We start from the raw sequence: 17,531 nt of genomic DNA on the forward strand, positions 1-17,531 counted from the left end.
TTAGTTGTATTTATGTTATGTTTTTGAGAATTTAAATTCTTTTAAAGAATTTTATTAGCTAAAACTAGTATTTTTTTCATTTATAAATTTGGGGGCAGTTTTGTCATATTTCCTTGGCAAATACATACAAAGTTTAGAATGATAATTATGAGCTTCATAAATCTCGGTCTCTCCCAAACACTTTGTATATTAGGATGTTCTCATTTGCAAGCAAGTAAAACTGACTTGCACATCAAAGAGGATCCCTTGACTCACATAAATGAGAAACTGACAGTAGTTTGTGTAGGCTCCAGAGCTCCACTTCTGTTTCTCAGCTATTCCCTCACCTTTTCCACGTGTTGGCTCCATTCTCAGGCTGACTTTCCTCCCCATTGCAAGATGGATGCCAAAGGAAGAGGTGTCTCACACTTCCTTGCTTATATTTCCGGAGGAGGAAAGAACGACCTTGCCAGCAATGACCAGAGGAGAGTCCAGAGCTTTTCTCTGATTAGATCACCTCAACCAATCAGTGCATACCTGTGAATGACATGTGCCGATTGGCTTAAGTCTGGTATGTGAACCACTCACCATGGAAGGGGATAAGGTAATCCAGATTGGTTTAGACCAGTCACCTTGGAGACAAGGGAGGAGTCAAATCCCAGGCTATTTCACAATGGAGGGTGGGCCTGGATGTTGGGAGTGATGATTGTGATGTCTACTTAGCTTGATTCTACCCCTTGTGGAGATTGGGTATGATTTAGTCATTGAGGACATAGGCTTCAGAATCAGGCAAACTTAAGTTTGAATCCTGGCTTTATCCAACTTTGACTTCAGGGGTGATAATACTAATCCCAGTAAGTGTTATTAGGAGGAGACAAAGATCTTGCATATGGAAGCCCTGGGCAGTGTGCCTGACCCATGGCAAGAGCTTTAAAATGGCAGCTATCAGCAATGTCCACAATAGCCAAACTATGGAAAGAGCCCGGATGTCCATCGACAGATGCATGGATAAAGAAGATGTGGTATATATATGCAATGGAGTATTACTCAGCCATCAAAAATGAAATCTTACCATTTGCAATGACATGGATGGAACTAAAGGGTATTATGCTAGCAAAATAAGTCAATCAGAGAAAGACAATTATCATATCATCTCACTGATATGTGGAATTTAAGAAACAAAACAGGATCATAGAGGAAGGGAGGGAAAAATAAAATAAGACAAAATCAGAGAGGGAGACAAACCATAAGAGACTCTTAACTATAGGAAACAAACTGAGGGTTGCTGGAGGGGAGTTGGGTGGGGGGATGGGGTAACTGGGTGATGGGCATTAAGGAGAGCACGTGACATAATGAGCACGGGGTGTTATATGCAACTGATGAATCGCTGAACTCTACCTCTGAAACTAATAATACACTATGTTAATTAATTGAATTTAAATTAAATAAAATTTAAAAATAAAAAATAATAAAAAATAAAATGGCAGCTATCAACCTTTTGTTCCTATGTTGAAACCAACTTAAGGGCAGAGAATGAGTGCATCTTTGAGGCCTCAGAATTCAGTCAGGTGACTGGCATGGAGTGGGTCTTTAGAAAAATGTGTTTAATTAATGGGTCAACAGCTGCAACCTCTCTTACTCAGGAGGCCACCACTGACAAAACCCTTCTCTCTCAGGTGTTTTGACCCCCATGCTGTTTCAGGGTGGAGGGTGCTTCAAGGTTCTACATCCTCCAAGTTTCCAGATGAAACAGCTCTGGGCACAGGTAGAGTACTATACGGGGAATGGGTGTGATAACATCTACCTCACAAGGTTATTGTGAAGAGTCAATGAGCTAATACGCTTAAGGGCTTATAACAGTGCCTGGCTCCTGGTGGTGAGCCCGGAGGAAGGGCTAGCTATTCATGTCATCACTAAGGGGCAATGGTCATTAAGGACACAGACTTGAGCCAGTCAGCCTGGGTTCAAATCGCAGATCTACCATTTTCTAGCCACAAGAATTTGGGCAAACTAATTAATCCCTGTGTGCCTCCGTTTTATAATCCTTAAAATGGGGATAATGAGAATAGGCTCTACTCACAGGGCTATGAAAATTAAATGAGCGAAGATATCTAAAGCAATTCAAAGGGTGCATTTAGTAAACGCTATATATTTAACACAATTTTTTACTACTGGAATTGTTTTTGTAAGTATAGCAACCTTGAAAGTGTTCTCCCCGGGGATAAAAATGCCTTTGATAACTGGGGCCTATTGAGTGAAGGAGAGCCCTCATTAGGTCAGGCTCAGGGGACCCAGAGGGCTCGATGCTCCCCACTTAACCAGGTTTCCTGGACGGGGTATGAGCTGTCACATGTGAGTTCCGATTTGCCATCAGTGTGGCTCGGATAGTTTTCTCTCTCCTCTTCGTGTCTCATCAGCTCAGTTGTAAAAGAGTTAGTTGAAGCCAAGTTTTCTTGCAGCCCACCAGCCCGCAAGGCTGTGGCCAAGTTTCCTCCAGGGAAATCGACTGTGGAACACAGGCTGGGGGTGAGCCAAGTCCTAATGCGGTGTCCTTTGAAGGCGAGCCCAGCTTCACCATTTCAAATGCAATATGCTTATTGCTGGTCTGATTTTTATTGGGAAAAAGCAGTGGTGTACTTTACAGGTCCCTGGGGTCCGAATTAAAATAAAGGAAGTACTTTAAAAAATCAAATCCAAATAGCAGGACTTGGAAGCATGCTGTTAAGCAAGGGTATCATAGACCTCAGAAGCTGCTTCCACACCAAGCCCTGAGACAAAGCCCTGCGGTAATTGCATTCGGAGGTCCCAAAGGCATTGGTAATGGGGGCCAGCTTCTCCTGGAGTCCTGTCTGCTTAGCAAAGCAGATCAATTACAAAAGCTACAGCTTTTGGAGTACCCAGCAAGTGCCGAGTCCTGTGCCGTATCCTACCCGTCGGTAAGATGGCCACCGTCATTTTGTAGATGAGGAAACTGAAGATCAGGTTGTTTTAAAAGCAAACAAAAACTTTCCTGAACTTACATGGGTAGTAAGTGGCAGAGGTGAGATCTGATCCCAGGGAATTTTTTTTTTCTTTTTTACACCAAAATCTATGTGCTTTCCATTAGGCTAGAGTTTTTCAGATTGCCAACTGAGAAACAGTAGAGAGTCATGAAATCACTTCAGTGGGTTGCAACAAGAGTTTTCAAAAATGAAATAGAGTGGAAAATATGACTGCACCGCACGGATAAAGGTAGTTAGCATTTAGGGGCACCTGGGTGACTCAGTCGGTTAGGTGTCTGACTCTTGATCTCGACTCAGGTCTTGAGCTCACGGTTGTGAGTTCGAGCCCCATATCGGGCTCCATGCTGGGTGTGGAGCCTACTTAAAAAAAAAAGGATAATTAGTGTTTAGTGAAATACATACACACATATGTATGTATGTATATACACACACGCCTATACTTAACTATAACATATATGTTTGTACGTTCTGGATGTTGATCTCAAATATATTTGCTATTGTGGGCCACAGTCAAAAAATTTGAGAAAGCCACTGCTCTAGGGCATACTGCTTTCCAGGTGGTAAGAGCTAACATTTCCTACAATTTTGCGATGTGTTTGGAATGTTTTACATATGTGGGCTTAATTAATCATTATAGCAATACTATAAGGCCGGCTCTATTATATCCTTTACTGTTTACGGATGAGAAGACCGAGGTTCAGAGAGATTAAATAGTCTGCCCAAGGTCACAAAGTCAATAAGCAGCAAAGCCTGAATTTGGACCTGGATTGTCTGGCTTTCACATGCCTGGAGGCCCCTTGAGCTGCAGCACTACACGGTCAAAGTGACCGGTCCTGGGGCGTCTGATGCCCATTGGAGCAGTTGGCTGTGTTACCATGTTCCATGGTCTCCGTCTCCCACCTCTCTCTGTTTTCATTAGCAGAACAGGCTTGCAGATCTCTCTGTTGAATCTGTAGCTTCAAATTTCTCTCATCCTCCTATATTTTAGATTAATTAACCTCCTAATTATTTAGACATTCATTCACCAACTTGTGTGCAATTCAAATCTATTACACTTCAGGGGATGTGTCTATATCGTGTGTATTCTGCAGCAAATCCCACGCGGTCAGAAGAGAAGTGGAGGGGGAGATTTGTAGAATCAGTTTTTAAAAATTCCAATGCATTTCTGAGGCATCTGAAGTGTTGATGAGATAGCCGGGGTTCTTGGGTGCTTGACTTTTAAATTCACATTTCTGAAAAGTGAGATACAAAATTGATTATACAGTATGATCTCAACTGTGTTAAAAATGTATATAGAAAGGATTGGAAGGAGGTGAACAGTGGTTGCCTCTGAGTGGTGGGGTGATGGGTGATCTTGATTTGCTACTTTCGCTTTTCTCTCCCCTTCACATTTCTTGCAATTGCTAAAGAGCATGGCTTTAAAAATTCACCAAATTAAAACTTAATTTCCAAGAGAGACTATGAGGTTGTATGTTATTTTAAGAAATGAGCGCAGTTTATAAGCCCAATGTATCACGCTTTTGGTACAAATTAGGAAGTATCAGAGCAGCTCCCCAGTAGGGTCTGAGTCACATGGCATGGCATGTGACATGGCGACACTGCCCACGTGGCTGCCACCTACACTCTTCCTGCTGCCCCACTCTGATGTGGGGAGCAGCCAGGCCAGAGCTTAGATTCTGCATCTGATGGCCCCATGGCTAGGGTGAGGACCAGGTGCTCCAGAGCAAGCCACTACAGAGTCTGACTTCCCACCACAAGGTGCCCTTGCCCTGAAGCTGACTTCGTGTCCTGATCACCTTTGTACTTCTTAAGGCCATGCCTGGGACCTGGCCCAGGAGGGGCAATAGATGGTTGAGGAACGAATGTGTGAGTTCATCAACTTCTACAGTGGGCACATATTTGAGGCTCAGCTCAATTTAGAAAGATGATGTGGGTTTGGTTTCTGTATTTATTTTAAGGAATGGGATTGAGTAACTCTGGAAATAAGAGAGTAGCTTGTTCCAGTGGTTCTCCTGAGCTGCCTTTTTGGGAGTGCCAGTCTCCCTCCAGACCAATGGGCAGGAGGCAGCATCATGGGGTAATTGAGCAAATGGACTTTAGATTTAGAATGCCTTTGGTTTCTTAATGGAAAAACTAGTAGTGCTTACTACCAAGGGTTAGTTAGAAGTTAACCCTTAATTAAATGAGATAAAGCATGTGAATCTTTGAGAGTCATGTCTGGCACATGCTAAGTGCTCAGAAAATGTGGATGATGATGATGAGATCCAGATGATTTCTGGGGGTTTGATGCTGTGATTGGTGGAGCCTGAGTCAGATGTATCCCCCTGCGGTGGAGGTGGTAATGATACCTGAGCCATATGGACTGAGAATTGAAGAGGAATGGCTTCCTGGGGAAAACCAGCATGGCCACACCTGAAGATGGATGAAATGGTTTTGGGTGTGCTGGGGTTCTGGGGGGCAGGGATACACAAGTTCATTATTGTAGATAGAAGAGAACATGGAATTTCAAAGCAGCAAAAGATCAAACTTTGAGTGCCAGCTTTTCCATGTGTTGCCTGAGTGAGTCACTTAGAATTTTGGACCTTGGTACCTTCTGGTCAGGCTCACCAATGGCCCCATCTTCTAGAACATTCACTCTAATTCCTTACCCTGGTGTACAAGGCTTTTCCCCATCTGAGCCTGGGCTTTTCCTACCTCACATGGAGTCATTTTTCGTTCCCATAACGTTGCTTGAATTTCACACCACTATGCCTTTGTACACACCGATTCTTCCGACTAGAATTTATTTTTACTCTTTGTACAATGAAAGTCCCTGCTCTTTCTTCGAGATAATGATGTTTAACACTTATTGAGGACTTGCTATATGCCAGGTGCATTTTTAAGCAGTTTGCATATGTTAACGTATTTAATACTCACAGCAAACCTAGGAGCGAGGCATTATTGTTACCCTTATTTAATAGATGGGAAAACTGAGGCAAAGATCATTTAAGTAATTTGCCCAAGTTCACACAATTAGTAGGTGACAGAACTGAGACTCAAACCCATACAATATTGCTGTAGAATGTCCTCTTTAGCCACTGACTGCATTGCCTGTCTGGCTTTAAGACATTGTTGAAAGTCAAGGCCAGTCACAGGAGACCCCCATTTGGCTCCCAGACCCTCAATCACAAAGGGGCAACAAATTTCAATTTTTGACCTTAGCTCCAAGTGAAAACTTCCATCCAATCACAGAGATACTTGACAGAACCGAAAGAGGATCACGCTTGTCATGCAGCCTTGTCAATTCAGACCAGCTAACCCAAAATGCACAATGAGTCAATATGTTTTCATAATCTTGGAATTATCTAATGATAAGCACAATTACACTGCATCATATCACATATGCATTACAATCAGATGTTAAGTATAAACACTTCAAATATACCAAAATTCTGTAATTTTGACTTTATATATTTATTTTAATATACCATAGCCTTAAAAATAGAAGTGATGTGGGCCTTTGGGGCTCTGGAAGAGCCCTATTTGATGACCTCCTGCCCTAGATTCTCCCATCTTCTGCCTCACTCATTCCTCTTCACTACAGTAGCAAGGTGGACATTTCTCAGTTGCTACTTAACATGTCATATTGGGCTTGATTATCTAGAGCGTCCAAGGGTGGGTACTTGACAACCAGACTTCTTGGGTTCAAACCCTGCCTCTGCCATTTACCAGCTAAGAGAATGGGGAATGTGGTTAACCTTTCTGGACCTCAGTTTTCTTAGCTGTAAAATAAGGATAATTGCTGCGCCTACCTCACAAAACTGATGTGAGGATTAAATGAGTCATTACTAATGAGGTACTTGGATGGTCCCTGGCATGCGGAAGAGCTCAGTAATGGTAGCTGTTACTAGGATGAGCATGATGATGTCCTTGCTCCTCTCTTGGAGTTGTGCTCTCTGAGAGCAAGAGCTTCATTTTATTCCTTTTTGTACCCACAGAGCTTCCCAAGAGTTGTGCCCAGAATGGGTGCTCCCAAAAGGTCTGTGAAATAAATGAATGAATATCTCTATAAAAGGGGGCCGACTGTACCTAGCCCCCAGTGTTTATGGGGAAGATCAAAAGAAGGAAACCATACTAAAATGCCCTGTAAACGGTAAAGCGTGGGAAGGATGTTCCTTTCCTCTCTTATTCCATTTTTCTTCCATTCTTCCAGGCCCAGGCCTCCTTGACAGTTGTGATTCCTTAATTCACAGGGCTGCTCATGGACAGCACTGGACAGTCAGGCGAAGCAGGCAAATACTGACCAATGACTACCAGGCGTGCAGGTGCTAACCAACTATTGCCCGACAGGTGGGTGCTGACTAAGCACTATGAGGCAGGCAGGAGCTGACCAATCCCTAGCCTGGGTGGGTTATTCTGACGAGTTACCAGCACAACGGATACTGACCAGGGCCACTTGGGATGAGGGTCCCAGAAGCAGTGAGGCCCAGACTCAGACCTGCCTATGGCTCACTTGGTGCCTCCAGGGAGGCCCAGGCCCTGTGCTCAGAAACCGGGACCCCAGGGGTGGAGAGACCTGGACCCCCTCAGCCTGGGGCTTGGCCATCCTTGAGTTGAGGTTGCCTTCAGGGAGGAGGGGTTGCCAAGGCGACAGGCATTCTCTCATCCAGCGTGAGTTGTGGGAATTGCTTCATCTTCATTAGTGGCCTAGTGTTGTCACAGTATCTCTGGCACCCCCATTCCCCTCCTGTTTATGGCATCTTGGGCTTCCCCTGCCCAAGAAGGGAGCTGGAAATCACCAGAGGCTTTGGTCCTGTTTAGCCCAGAACTGAGTTGTGTGGAGGTGAATTTCTTTTTTTTTTTTTTCTAAGATTTTATTTATTTATTTCAGAGAGAGAATGAGATAGAGAGCATGAGAGGGGGGAGGGTCAGAGGGAGAAGCAGACTCCCCACTGAGCAGGAAGCCCGATGCGGGACTCGATCCTGGGACTCCAGGATCATGACCTGAGCCGAAGGCAGTCGCTTAACCGACTGAGCCACCCAGGCGCCCCTCCCGGCAGTTTTCTTTTATTTATTTATTTATTTATTTATTTATTTATTTATTTATTTATTTATTTATTTGAGAGAGAGAGAATGAGAGAGAGCACATGAGAGGGGTTAGGGTCAGAGGGAGAAGCAGACTTCTTGCCGAGCAGGGAGCCCGATGCGGGACTCGATCCTGGGACTCCAGGATCATGACCCGAGCCGAAGGCAGTCGCCCAACCAACTGAGCCACCCAGGCGCCCGTGGAGGTGAACTTCTGTCAGACCTGGGTCGTGATCAATGGTGTGCTGGAGCAGGGAAGGGGCAGAGGAGCACGGATTGGCCTTCACCATGGACAATGAACTCCAGGAGTGCTTGTTTATTATACCCTCTTGAGTTATGTTTCTAACAATGTCTGGTCTGTATCCTCTTACCTGCTCTTCCTTTCATGGTAGATGGTGTTCACAGCTCCATTTTCTTTGTCCTGGGGATGACGCCAGCAGGGGTCCACAGCTTAGAAAAGAAACCTGTGGGATCCCACGAGCCCTGTAAACTTGGCTGGGTTGGAGGGCACGTGTGGTGCCCTGTGGCTTTGAAAAAGTCTATTACAATTTGTGACCTCCCTTCCGACTTTTCCCCCCTCGTCTTGTTCTCAGAGATTTGGTTATTCATATCTGAGAGGACTGGTTGGAATAATTTATTCCTTCAGTCACTGGTTCTGAGAACCCACTGCAAGCCTGGAGTGGGCACTCAGCTTGAGAGGGCGAATAGGACAGACTGCCCCTGTGGGTCTGGAGGCTGCCATCTAGAGGGAGAGACGGTGACAGCACCCAGATTCTAGCAAAGCGCCGGGATAGACAACTACTAACTGGAGGAACACATTGTTTATTAGGAGAATCATGGAGAGAGGGACTATTGCTGAAGAAAGAGCTAGAAGTCAGGGAGACTGTGCAGAGAAAGACTACACTTTGAAAGACAAGGAGAATTTCAATAAGAAAAGAATGGGAAGAAAACCTTACCAGAATAATTTTTAAAAACAGGAGGAACAACAATTATGGGCTCTTCTCCTCATTATTTGGAAAGCACAGTGTTTGACGTGGTGACGGATTCAACAGCGGGAGGCTTGGCCCCTATCTTTGAGGACGGGGTAAGGGAGAAGGAGCGACGGCTCGACATACGGCCAGCCGTGCTGGTGAGATAATCATGGCACAAATGAAATATTTTGGGACCATGGAGAAGGGAGATGATCACATGTCACAAGATAGTTGGCATTTGGCTATATTTCTCTTTTTAGTTTCTGCTTAGTTCATGATTTCCTGGAAAATGCCACCCCCTTCCCTCCCTCCATCCTCCAATCTTCATACCACCATCTTTTCTACAAACGGATTGGAAGGCAATTAGTCCATCTCACGCTAAGGATAATAGCTACCACTTATGGACTGGCTGTTGTACGTGGTCCCTTATTAAATCCTCCGTTCCGTGGCATTAGTTATCTATTGCCACATAACAAATTAGCCCCAAATTTAGTGGTCTGAAATAATAACTTATTATCTCCTAGTTTCTGGGAGTCGGGAATCTGCAGGTGGCTTCACTGGGCCCTCCAGCTCAGGTCTCTCCTGAGCCACAGTAAGGGGTTGGCCAGACTGCAGTCCTATTAAGGCTTGACTTGGAGAGGGGGCTGTTTCTGAGTTCATTTATGGGGTTGTGGCAGGATTCTTGGCGGGCTGTGGGCTGCTGCCCTCTGTTCCTTGTCACGTGGACGGCTCCACAGGGCAGCTCACAGCAAGGGGGAAGAGGCAAAGAGGGAAGGCAAGCAAGATGGAAGTCACAGTGTCTTGTGACCTAATCTCAAAAGGAGCATCCCATCACTACTGCCATATTCTCTTCTTTAGAGGCAAGTCACTTGGTACAGCTTATGCTCAAGAGAAGGAAGTTACCCGAGGGCGTGGGTGCCTAGAGGTGTGCTCGTTGGGAGCCATTTTAGAAGCTCACTACCACAACCGGTCTCCATGGCAGGGGCTCTCTCTTTTTTCAGTAGAGGAATCTGAAACTCTGAGGCCGTGCTCAGGCTCATACACTCAGTGGCAGAACTAGAATCTGAACCAGTCTTTCTCCAAAGCCTGCCTCTTCCGCTACATCTTGCAGCCTCCTGTGGCTGGCTAATGTCTCTTGGGACAGACTAGATGACATCCTGACCCCAGCATCACCTGTTCGGGTGGCTTTATTGACAGCTGCCCAGCCTCATCCAGGGGCTTAGACGGCCAAGCCTGCATGGTTTTCCAATTCTCCGTGACCCTGACGGTATTTCTTTCCATTCCGGTTTTAGACAGCAGTGAGGTACAGGAAAGGCCAAATATTCAATGCCTTTGAGCAGCTCCTTTCCTGAAAGCCTCCGCACTAACTGCCCAGGGTCTTGTTGAAAGCACTTGAGTGAGAACATGCACCTTGCAGTAATGTACTTTTTCCACAGATGATTAATCAGGAGCGTCCCCGGATGGTTTGGCACAGATGGAGGGAAGGGAGAGAGCCAGATCATAAATCCAAATAAATTTATAGCCTCACCATCCATCCCATTATTATATCAGGAAGGCTGTGTTTCCCTTTAGTGCTTGAAGATATAGAAGAGGTTTTGCATATTGAGGGCTCCGTACAGATAGACAAAATCCACCAGGCAGGCTTTTGATGGAGAGTAACCAAGGGGAATTGTTATGGACCAACTTCAGGATCTTGCCTTTGTGGATAGGGGCAGCCTTACAGAAGGTTCATGTGAAATTCTTAAGGCACTTCATATGGCTGCTTTAATTTAGTTCTTTCTTACTTCCTATTTTGCTCCATTTGAAACTTCCCAAAGATTACTGCCTTTCTATCTGCACATCTCCTGATATATCTTGTCCACAGTAGGTACCTAGTAACTTTCATTCCAGGGAACATGTAACTGTCTCCTAAATGAACTTAAACAGCCATCTTTCCATTGGTCCCAGCTCAGCTGTTTCTATCCCCTGAAGCCTGGAGTGATAGAGCCAGCTTTCTGTTCCTGCAGCTGTCCACATCCATTGTGCTTTTGTCGGTCTATCTGGCCAGGAGGTGCTGTGCATCAATGTGCTATTTCATGTTTCAGGCTTTAAAATTATTGAAGAAATGTCCTGATGAGGCTGTGGTTGTTCTGAATCTGCTCTTGGTCCTTGCCCTGATTTCTGGGTTTGCTCTATGTGGGCCTCTTTCCCTCTTGTTACCTGTGTTTCCCTCTGCATTCAAGGTAGAGAGCAATAAACCATCTCTATTTTAGGATGAGTGAAGACAGACAAGTTTCTCAGTAAAAGGAACACTGGGACCAGATCTCAGTGTAAAAGTTGCATTGTTTCCGATATTGTCCCTTTTATGGGATGGTGGAAAAAACACATTGTTCTGCCACTTCCTTGATACATTCTGAACCTGACTTTGCTTATCTCTGTAATGAGACTATTTATTACTGTCCTGCTTACCTCACAGGGGTAAGGTGGGAATCACAAGAAAGAGTGGATAGAAACCACTCTATGATATGATGTTTGTGGTGGTATAACACCATAGTGATGTTAATGATGCCTCATTCATAAAGCACTGTATGAATATAGGATTATAGTATCACCCCCATTTATACCAGTATCAGGTATTGCTACTTTATTTTCACATTTATCCAGAGAGTACATTAAAATCTATTGTTTTTCATAGTACAAAAAGCATGTAAGACTTTTGACAAGGGTTCCAAGACCATCCAGTGGGGAAAGGACAGTCTGTTCAACAAATAGTACAGGAAAAACTGGATATCCACATGCAAAAGAATGAAATTATATCCTTACCTTATGCCATATACAACATTAAATCAAAATGGGCTAGAAAACCTAAGTATAAGACCTAAAACTATAGAACTTTTTGAAGAAACCACAGAGGAAAACTTTCATAACATTAGATTTGACAATGATTTCTTGGATACAGGATTAAAAGCACAGCAACAAGGCAAAAACCAGACAAACTGGACTTCATCAAAATTGAAAAGTTTTTGTCTGTTGAAGAATGCTTTTAAGAGAATGAAAAGACAACCTATGAGAAAGGGAGAAAACATTTGCAAATCATAGATGTGATTAATATGCAGAATATATAAAGAAATCCTACAACTCAACAACAATAAAAAATCCAATTCGAACATGGGCAAAGGACTTGAATAGACATTTCTTCAAACAAGACATACAAATGGCCAACAAGCACAAGAAAAGATGCTCAACATCTTAATCAGGGAAATGCAAATCAAAACCATAATGAGATTCCACTTCACACAAATTAGGATGGCTATAATACAAAAAAGGAGAAATAACCAATGTTGATGAGGATGTCGAGAAGTTGGAAACCAGTGGAAATATAAAATAGTGCAGCTGTTGTGGAAAACAGTATGGGGCTTCCTCAAAAAGTTAAATAGAGAATTACCTTGTGACCAAGTGATTCCACTTTTAGGTATATACCCAAAATAATTGAAAGCAAGGACTTGAACAGTTACTTGCACACTGATGTTCATAGCGACACTATTTACAATAGTCAAAAGGTGAAGACAGACCAAATGACGTCTGAAGATAACCATCAATAGAGGATACATGTGGTATAGACATGTAATAGAACAAAAATCAGCTTTCAAAAGGAATGGCATTCTGATACATGCTACAACATGAATGAACCTTGAAAACATTATGCCAAGTGAAATAAGTCAGATACAAATTGATAAGTATTATATGATCCCACCCATATGAGGTACTTAGAATAGGCAAATTCATAGAGACGGTAGAATAGAGGTTTCCAGGAGGTGGCAGGAGGGAGAAATGGGAATTTATATCTAATGGGTACAGAGTTTCTGTTGGGGATGATGAGAAATTTCTGGAAATGGATGGTGGTGATCCCTGTACAACATTGTGAATGTACTTAATGCCACTGAATTGTACCCTTAACAATGGTTAAACTGGTAAAACATCTGTATATTTTACCACATTAAAAACTTTTTCTCTAGAGGCACTTGAGTGGCTTAGTCGGTTAAACGTCTGCCTTCAGCTCAAGTCACGATCTTAGGGTCTTGGGATTGAGCCCCACATTGGGCTCCCTGCTCAGCAGGGAGTCTGATTCTCCCCCTTCCTCTGCTCCTCCCCCTAGGTCGTGCGCTCTCTCTCAAATACATAAATAAAAAATCTTTTAAAAAACCTTTTTTTAGGGCGCCTGGGTGGCTCAGTTGGTTAAGCGACTGCCTTTGGCTCAGGTCATGATCCTGGAGTCCCTGGATCGAGTCCCGCATCGGGCTCCCTGCTCAGCGGGGAGTCTGATTCTCCCTCTGACCCTCTTCCCTCTCATGCTCTCTCTCATTCTCTCTCTCAAATAAATAAATAAAATCTTTAAAAACAAAAAACAAAAAACAAAAAAACCCCTTTTTCTAAAAAAAAAACATGTTTAGAAATCTTACCTTAAGACATATAGATGTTATTAATTTGATTTTTTTGTCGTAAAATACCTTTTATTTTTTACTATTTAAAAGTGTAACAGTTCCTTGAATAAAAAGTGGAAAAGGCTGATAAACTTAAACCAAAAGGGGACAATTAGAACATTCCTTATCCTAGAGGTAGCCACATTTAAAACCTTAGTATCCTTCCAGACTGTCTCTCTCCCCCATCCCATTTTCCTTCTGTTTCCCTCATGATGCACTTTTGTGCCCTTTCATTCTTCAGGGGCTTTGAGCTCACTATCCTTTCTGAGTTCTCATCTGTATCAGAGTTTGGTTGTATCCTTCCAGTGGGTGGAAAAACATTTTCTAAAACCAAGCAGAGTGATAAAACACTGAAAAGAAGCCAAGAAATATGTGATCAGAACACTCCAATTCATGCTGAGACCATTTGGAAGTTGTGCTGGAAAGGACAACTTTCAGCACACGATGCCCAGAAGTCTCTGAAGATGTGTGACCAAAGGCATGATCTGCAACATTCACTATAGTCCACATCACAGAAGGAAAAAAAAAAAATATATATATATATATATTATATATATATATAATATGTATTAGCTCCTACCTGTCCTGCATTCTAGCCTTTTTATTGGGTTGTAGGGGCAACCTACAACCTAGCTGTGTTCTTGGTCAACATGTTATTTGCAGAAATTGAGATTCCTTGTTTTCCCAAGCAGGAGCATGCCTTAAAGCTACCCTTACCTTTTGAGTTATGCATAGGGTGCTATCCAGCTAATTGCAGAGTGGGAATTTCTGTTATTCTCTATTTACCATAATATAAAAGGTAAATGGATAACTTCCTTTTCAAGGAGCAAATAAGCTTCTGCTCAGTGGGGGGTACCCTTCCTGTTGAGCATCCCAGGGTCTGCCAAAGTAGTAGACTCTGGACAAGGCTCCCTTCAGGGAGCTTTGCCTTCCGTGGTCCTAGATCTGCCACTTCATTTGGTTGTTCAGAAGACAGAAACATTGCTGGAGCTTAGATTTTACTTTGAGAAAAGGAGTAAAAGGGAGCCTGGTTTCTAAGGGCAAGGCAGCTATGCTGCTGATTTGGCATTATTCCCCCCAGTGCTGTCTGCCCCACTTCTCAAGTATAGTTTCAATAATACAGTGAGAACTTAAATCCAGGTTTCTATTTTTATTACTTTAGGTTTCCTTAAGCACATCCCATAATTTCCATTTTCCCTTGGCTGTTTGGCTCCATTCCACATAGTGTTGTCTGCCTGTGCACCCGGCCACGGAGGCCAGTTGGGCTGGCTTCCCTTTGCTTCTATTGTTCTTCCCTTAATCTTGCCCTGTGTGGGTCTTCTGGGAGCCAACACACAGTTTGGTGTGTTTCTTCTCCTGGGGGACATTCCAGATGGTCCTCAAGTTTACCCTGATCCTCTCAATACTTCTGCGCAGCTCTTAAAGCTTTTGTAATGCTTTCCCCAAATAGTTCTTAAACATTCATTAATTAACTCACTCATTCAACAAATATTTATAAAGCACTTACATTCCAGGGCCTCTGTTAAGCACGAGATGTATTTGTGGAGAAAATCCCTATCCCCGAATTCAGTTGAAATGAAGAAATAGGTTTCCCGCTCTCTTTACAATAATTCTTTGTGATGATCTGACACTGTGAGTATAAGCTCGGTGTCTTGGGAGCAGAGAGAATGTGTGGGGATTTTCCCTTTTCTCTCTTCCTTCCTTGCTCCTAAAACATCACGACCCTGCTAATCTCCCACCTGAGCACCGATTACATGTTGCTCTTCATCAAGATCCTATCCTAGGTTCTCTCCTCTTCTCTTTTCTTATCATACCATGTTCTGTTTCTTGTTTTTTGTTTTTCTGGATGGCTTTTTTGTTTCCCTGGACTCTAGTTACCACCAAATACTGATGAGCTCCCCCTCTATTTCTCCAGGTGGGACTGCTCTCTCGAGCTCCCTCTGCCATATACCCCCGGCCTCCTGGGTATGTGTCCCACATGCGCTTGCAGTTCAGCATATGGAAGCCTTCATCTTTCTCCCAAACCTGCTCCTCCACAGCTGTTACCTCCACACGTGGGAAATCTCACTCCCTTTTCTGCTTAACACCCTTTAGTGACTCCCAGTTGGTTCTCAAATAGGTCTGTAGCTTTTTAGTGTGGCTGGCAAGTTCTGCTGTGATCCAGCCCTTGCTAACCTTTCGAGTTCAGCCCTTGCTTCAATGCCACATACGCTGGCCAGGCCCGCCCAGCACGCTTCCAGGCTGGCCAGGCTTCCGGGCTCAGATGCTCTTCTTGCCCATCATGGCTCCCCCCTTCTCCTCCCCTTCAGTCTGCATGTTCAACTCCAAGTTTGTTTGTTTGTTTGTTTTCGGATGAAATAGCTTCATTTCTCCCAGTAACTGCCACCTGTGTGCTCTATCAACCTCTTCTTCCTTTCCTATTGAGTAGTAAGGACAGAATAGATAGGGCCCTGGAGCTTATTCCAACTTGCTGGGTTTGGTGCATGAAACACAGACTAGCAGTCGTTACAGGCTCCTCAAGCTGGGGCAACTATAGTGGGTTGAACAGTGTCACTCCAAAATTCATGTCCATCTGGAACCTCAGAATGTGACCTTATTTGGAAATCGGGTCTTCAGAGATTGAGTTTTAAGTTAAGATGAGGTCATACTAGATCAGGGTAGGCCCTAATCTATCAACTGCTGTCCTTATAAGAAAGCCGTGTGAACACACACAGGAATGAAGGCCACGTGACAACGCAGGCAGATATCAGAGCGATGCATTTGTAAGCCAAGGAACGCCAAGGCTTGCCAGCAACTATGGAAGCTGGGAACAGGCAAGGAAGGATTCTTCCATAGAACCCTCAGAGGGAGCATGATCCTGTTCCCTTGAGTTTGGATTTCTAGTGTCCAGAAATGTGAGGGAATAAATTTGTTGTTTTAAGCTGCCCAGCTGTTATGGCAGCCCTAGGAAACACATGCCGTGATTGTCCCCTTGCCCCCTCCATGACGCTTATGTGCGTAGAACCTTCATGCTGGAGTTGGATCACTGGACAAGTGGAACTAGGTTGCTGAGGGCATTCAGTGCCCTCCTGTGCCTCTCTACACCCCTGTGCAGACTGTAGTCCTGCGGGATGGTTCGTGGTCTGCTCGCAGAGTGGACAGGTTCTGGTTGGACCCAGGAGTGTGCCCCATCTTTCTTCCATCGTCTCTGCGGTGAGGATGTACAGAGCCTGAGCTTTCCACCTTAGGCCCCGACGTCCTCAGGATGGGTTCCCTGGGGAGTGCTGTTGGCAGCTTTAGCTTGTGAGCTCACCGAGCTTTGGGAGGATTTGTCATGGCCTCAAGGGGTTGGCTCAGTATATAAGTAGAGTCTGGAGTTTGGGGCCTGTGCCTGCTGGTGCCGTTTGATGCTGAGGGAGATAATGCATCTGCAGTGTGAATCCCTCCTGTTCCCTGCCAAGGCATGTCCTTATTAAGGCTGTTCCTCCCGATGCAGGAAAGACACGCTGCACATCTTAAGGTGTCCTTGTAGGCCCCTGGGGCCCCTGGCCTGTCTTCTCTGGGAATACTGCATCTGACTGTCACTGACTTAGCCCTGGCTTGTGAGTGCTAGAGAAGAGGAGGGGAAGAGGAGAAGGAGGAGGATGGGGAGGGCACGCAGCTAAGAGTCTCCCTCAAATTGGAATGAGCTCCAGGGGCCCACCCACTGCTATCATTATGATGTCACAGAAAGATGCAGCGGCAGGAGGTGGGGGGGCAGATTCATGAGGTCATCTGGCCCAAAGCCCTCTTCGATCTTCCATGCCACCAGGATGGCAGAGGTTGGCACATGCTTCTGGCAGCCAAGCTCTTGAATACCCAAGGCCACACAGCAGCAAAGTCAGGGAATGAGCTCCCTGGGCCGATGCCCCGCTGCTCATCTGGAAAGTTCTACAGGGTTCTCACTCATAGTCAGCAAACCAGACTCCTCACCTTAGGGACTGTCAGACCAAGCTTCTCTTGGGATCCTTGAAGACTGCCAATAACGAATGTAAAATGATGACTCATGTCATGTTTAAGCAAGACTCCGGGTGTGC

This window comes from Mirounga angustirostris, unplaced genomic scaffold, assembly GCF_029215605.1.
Source record: "Mirounga angustirostris isolate CCGP_5_RB_7025 unplaced genomic scaffold, mMirAng1.0.hap1 SCAF_4, whole genome shotgun sequence".
Taxonomy (NCBI): Eukaryota; Metazoa; Chordata; class Mammalia; order Carnivora; family Phocidae; genus Mirounga; species Mirounga angustirostris.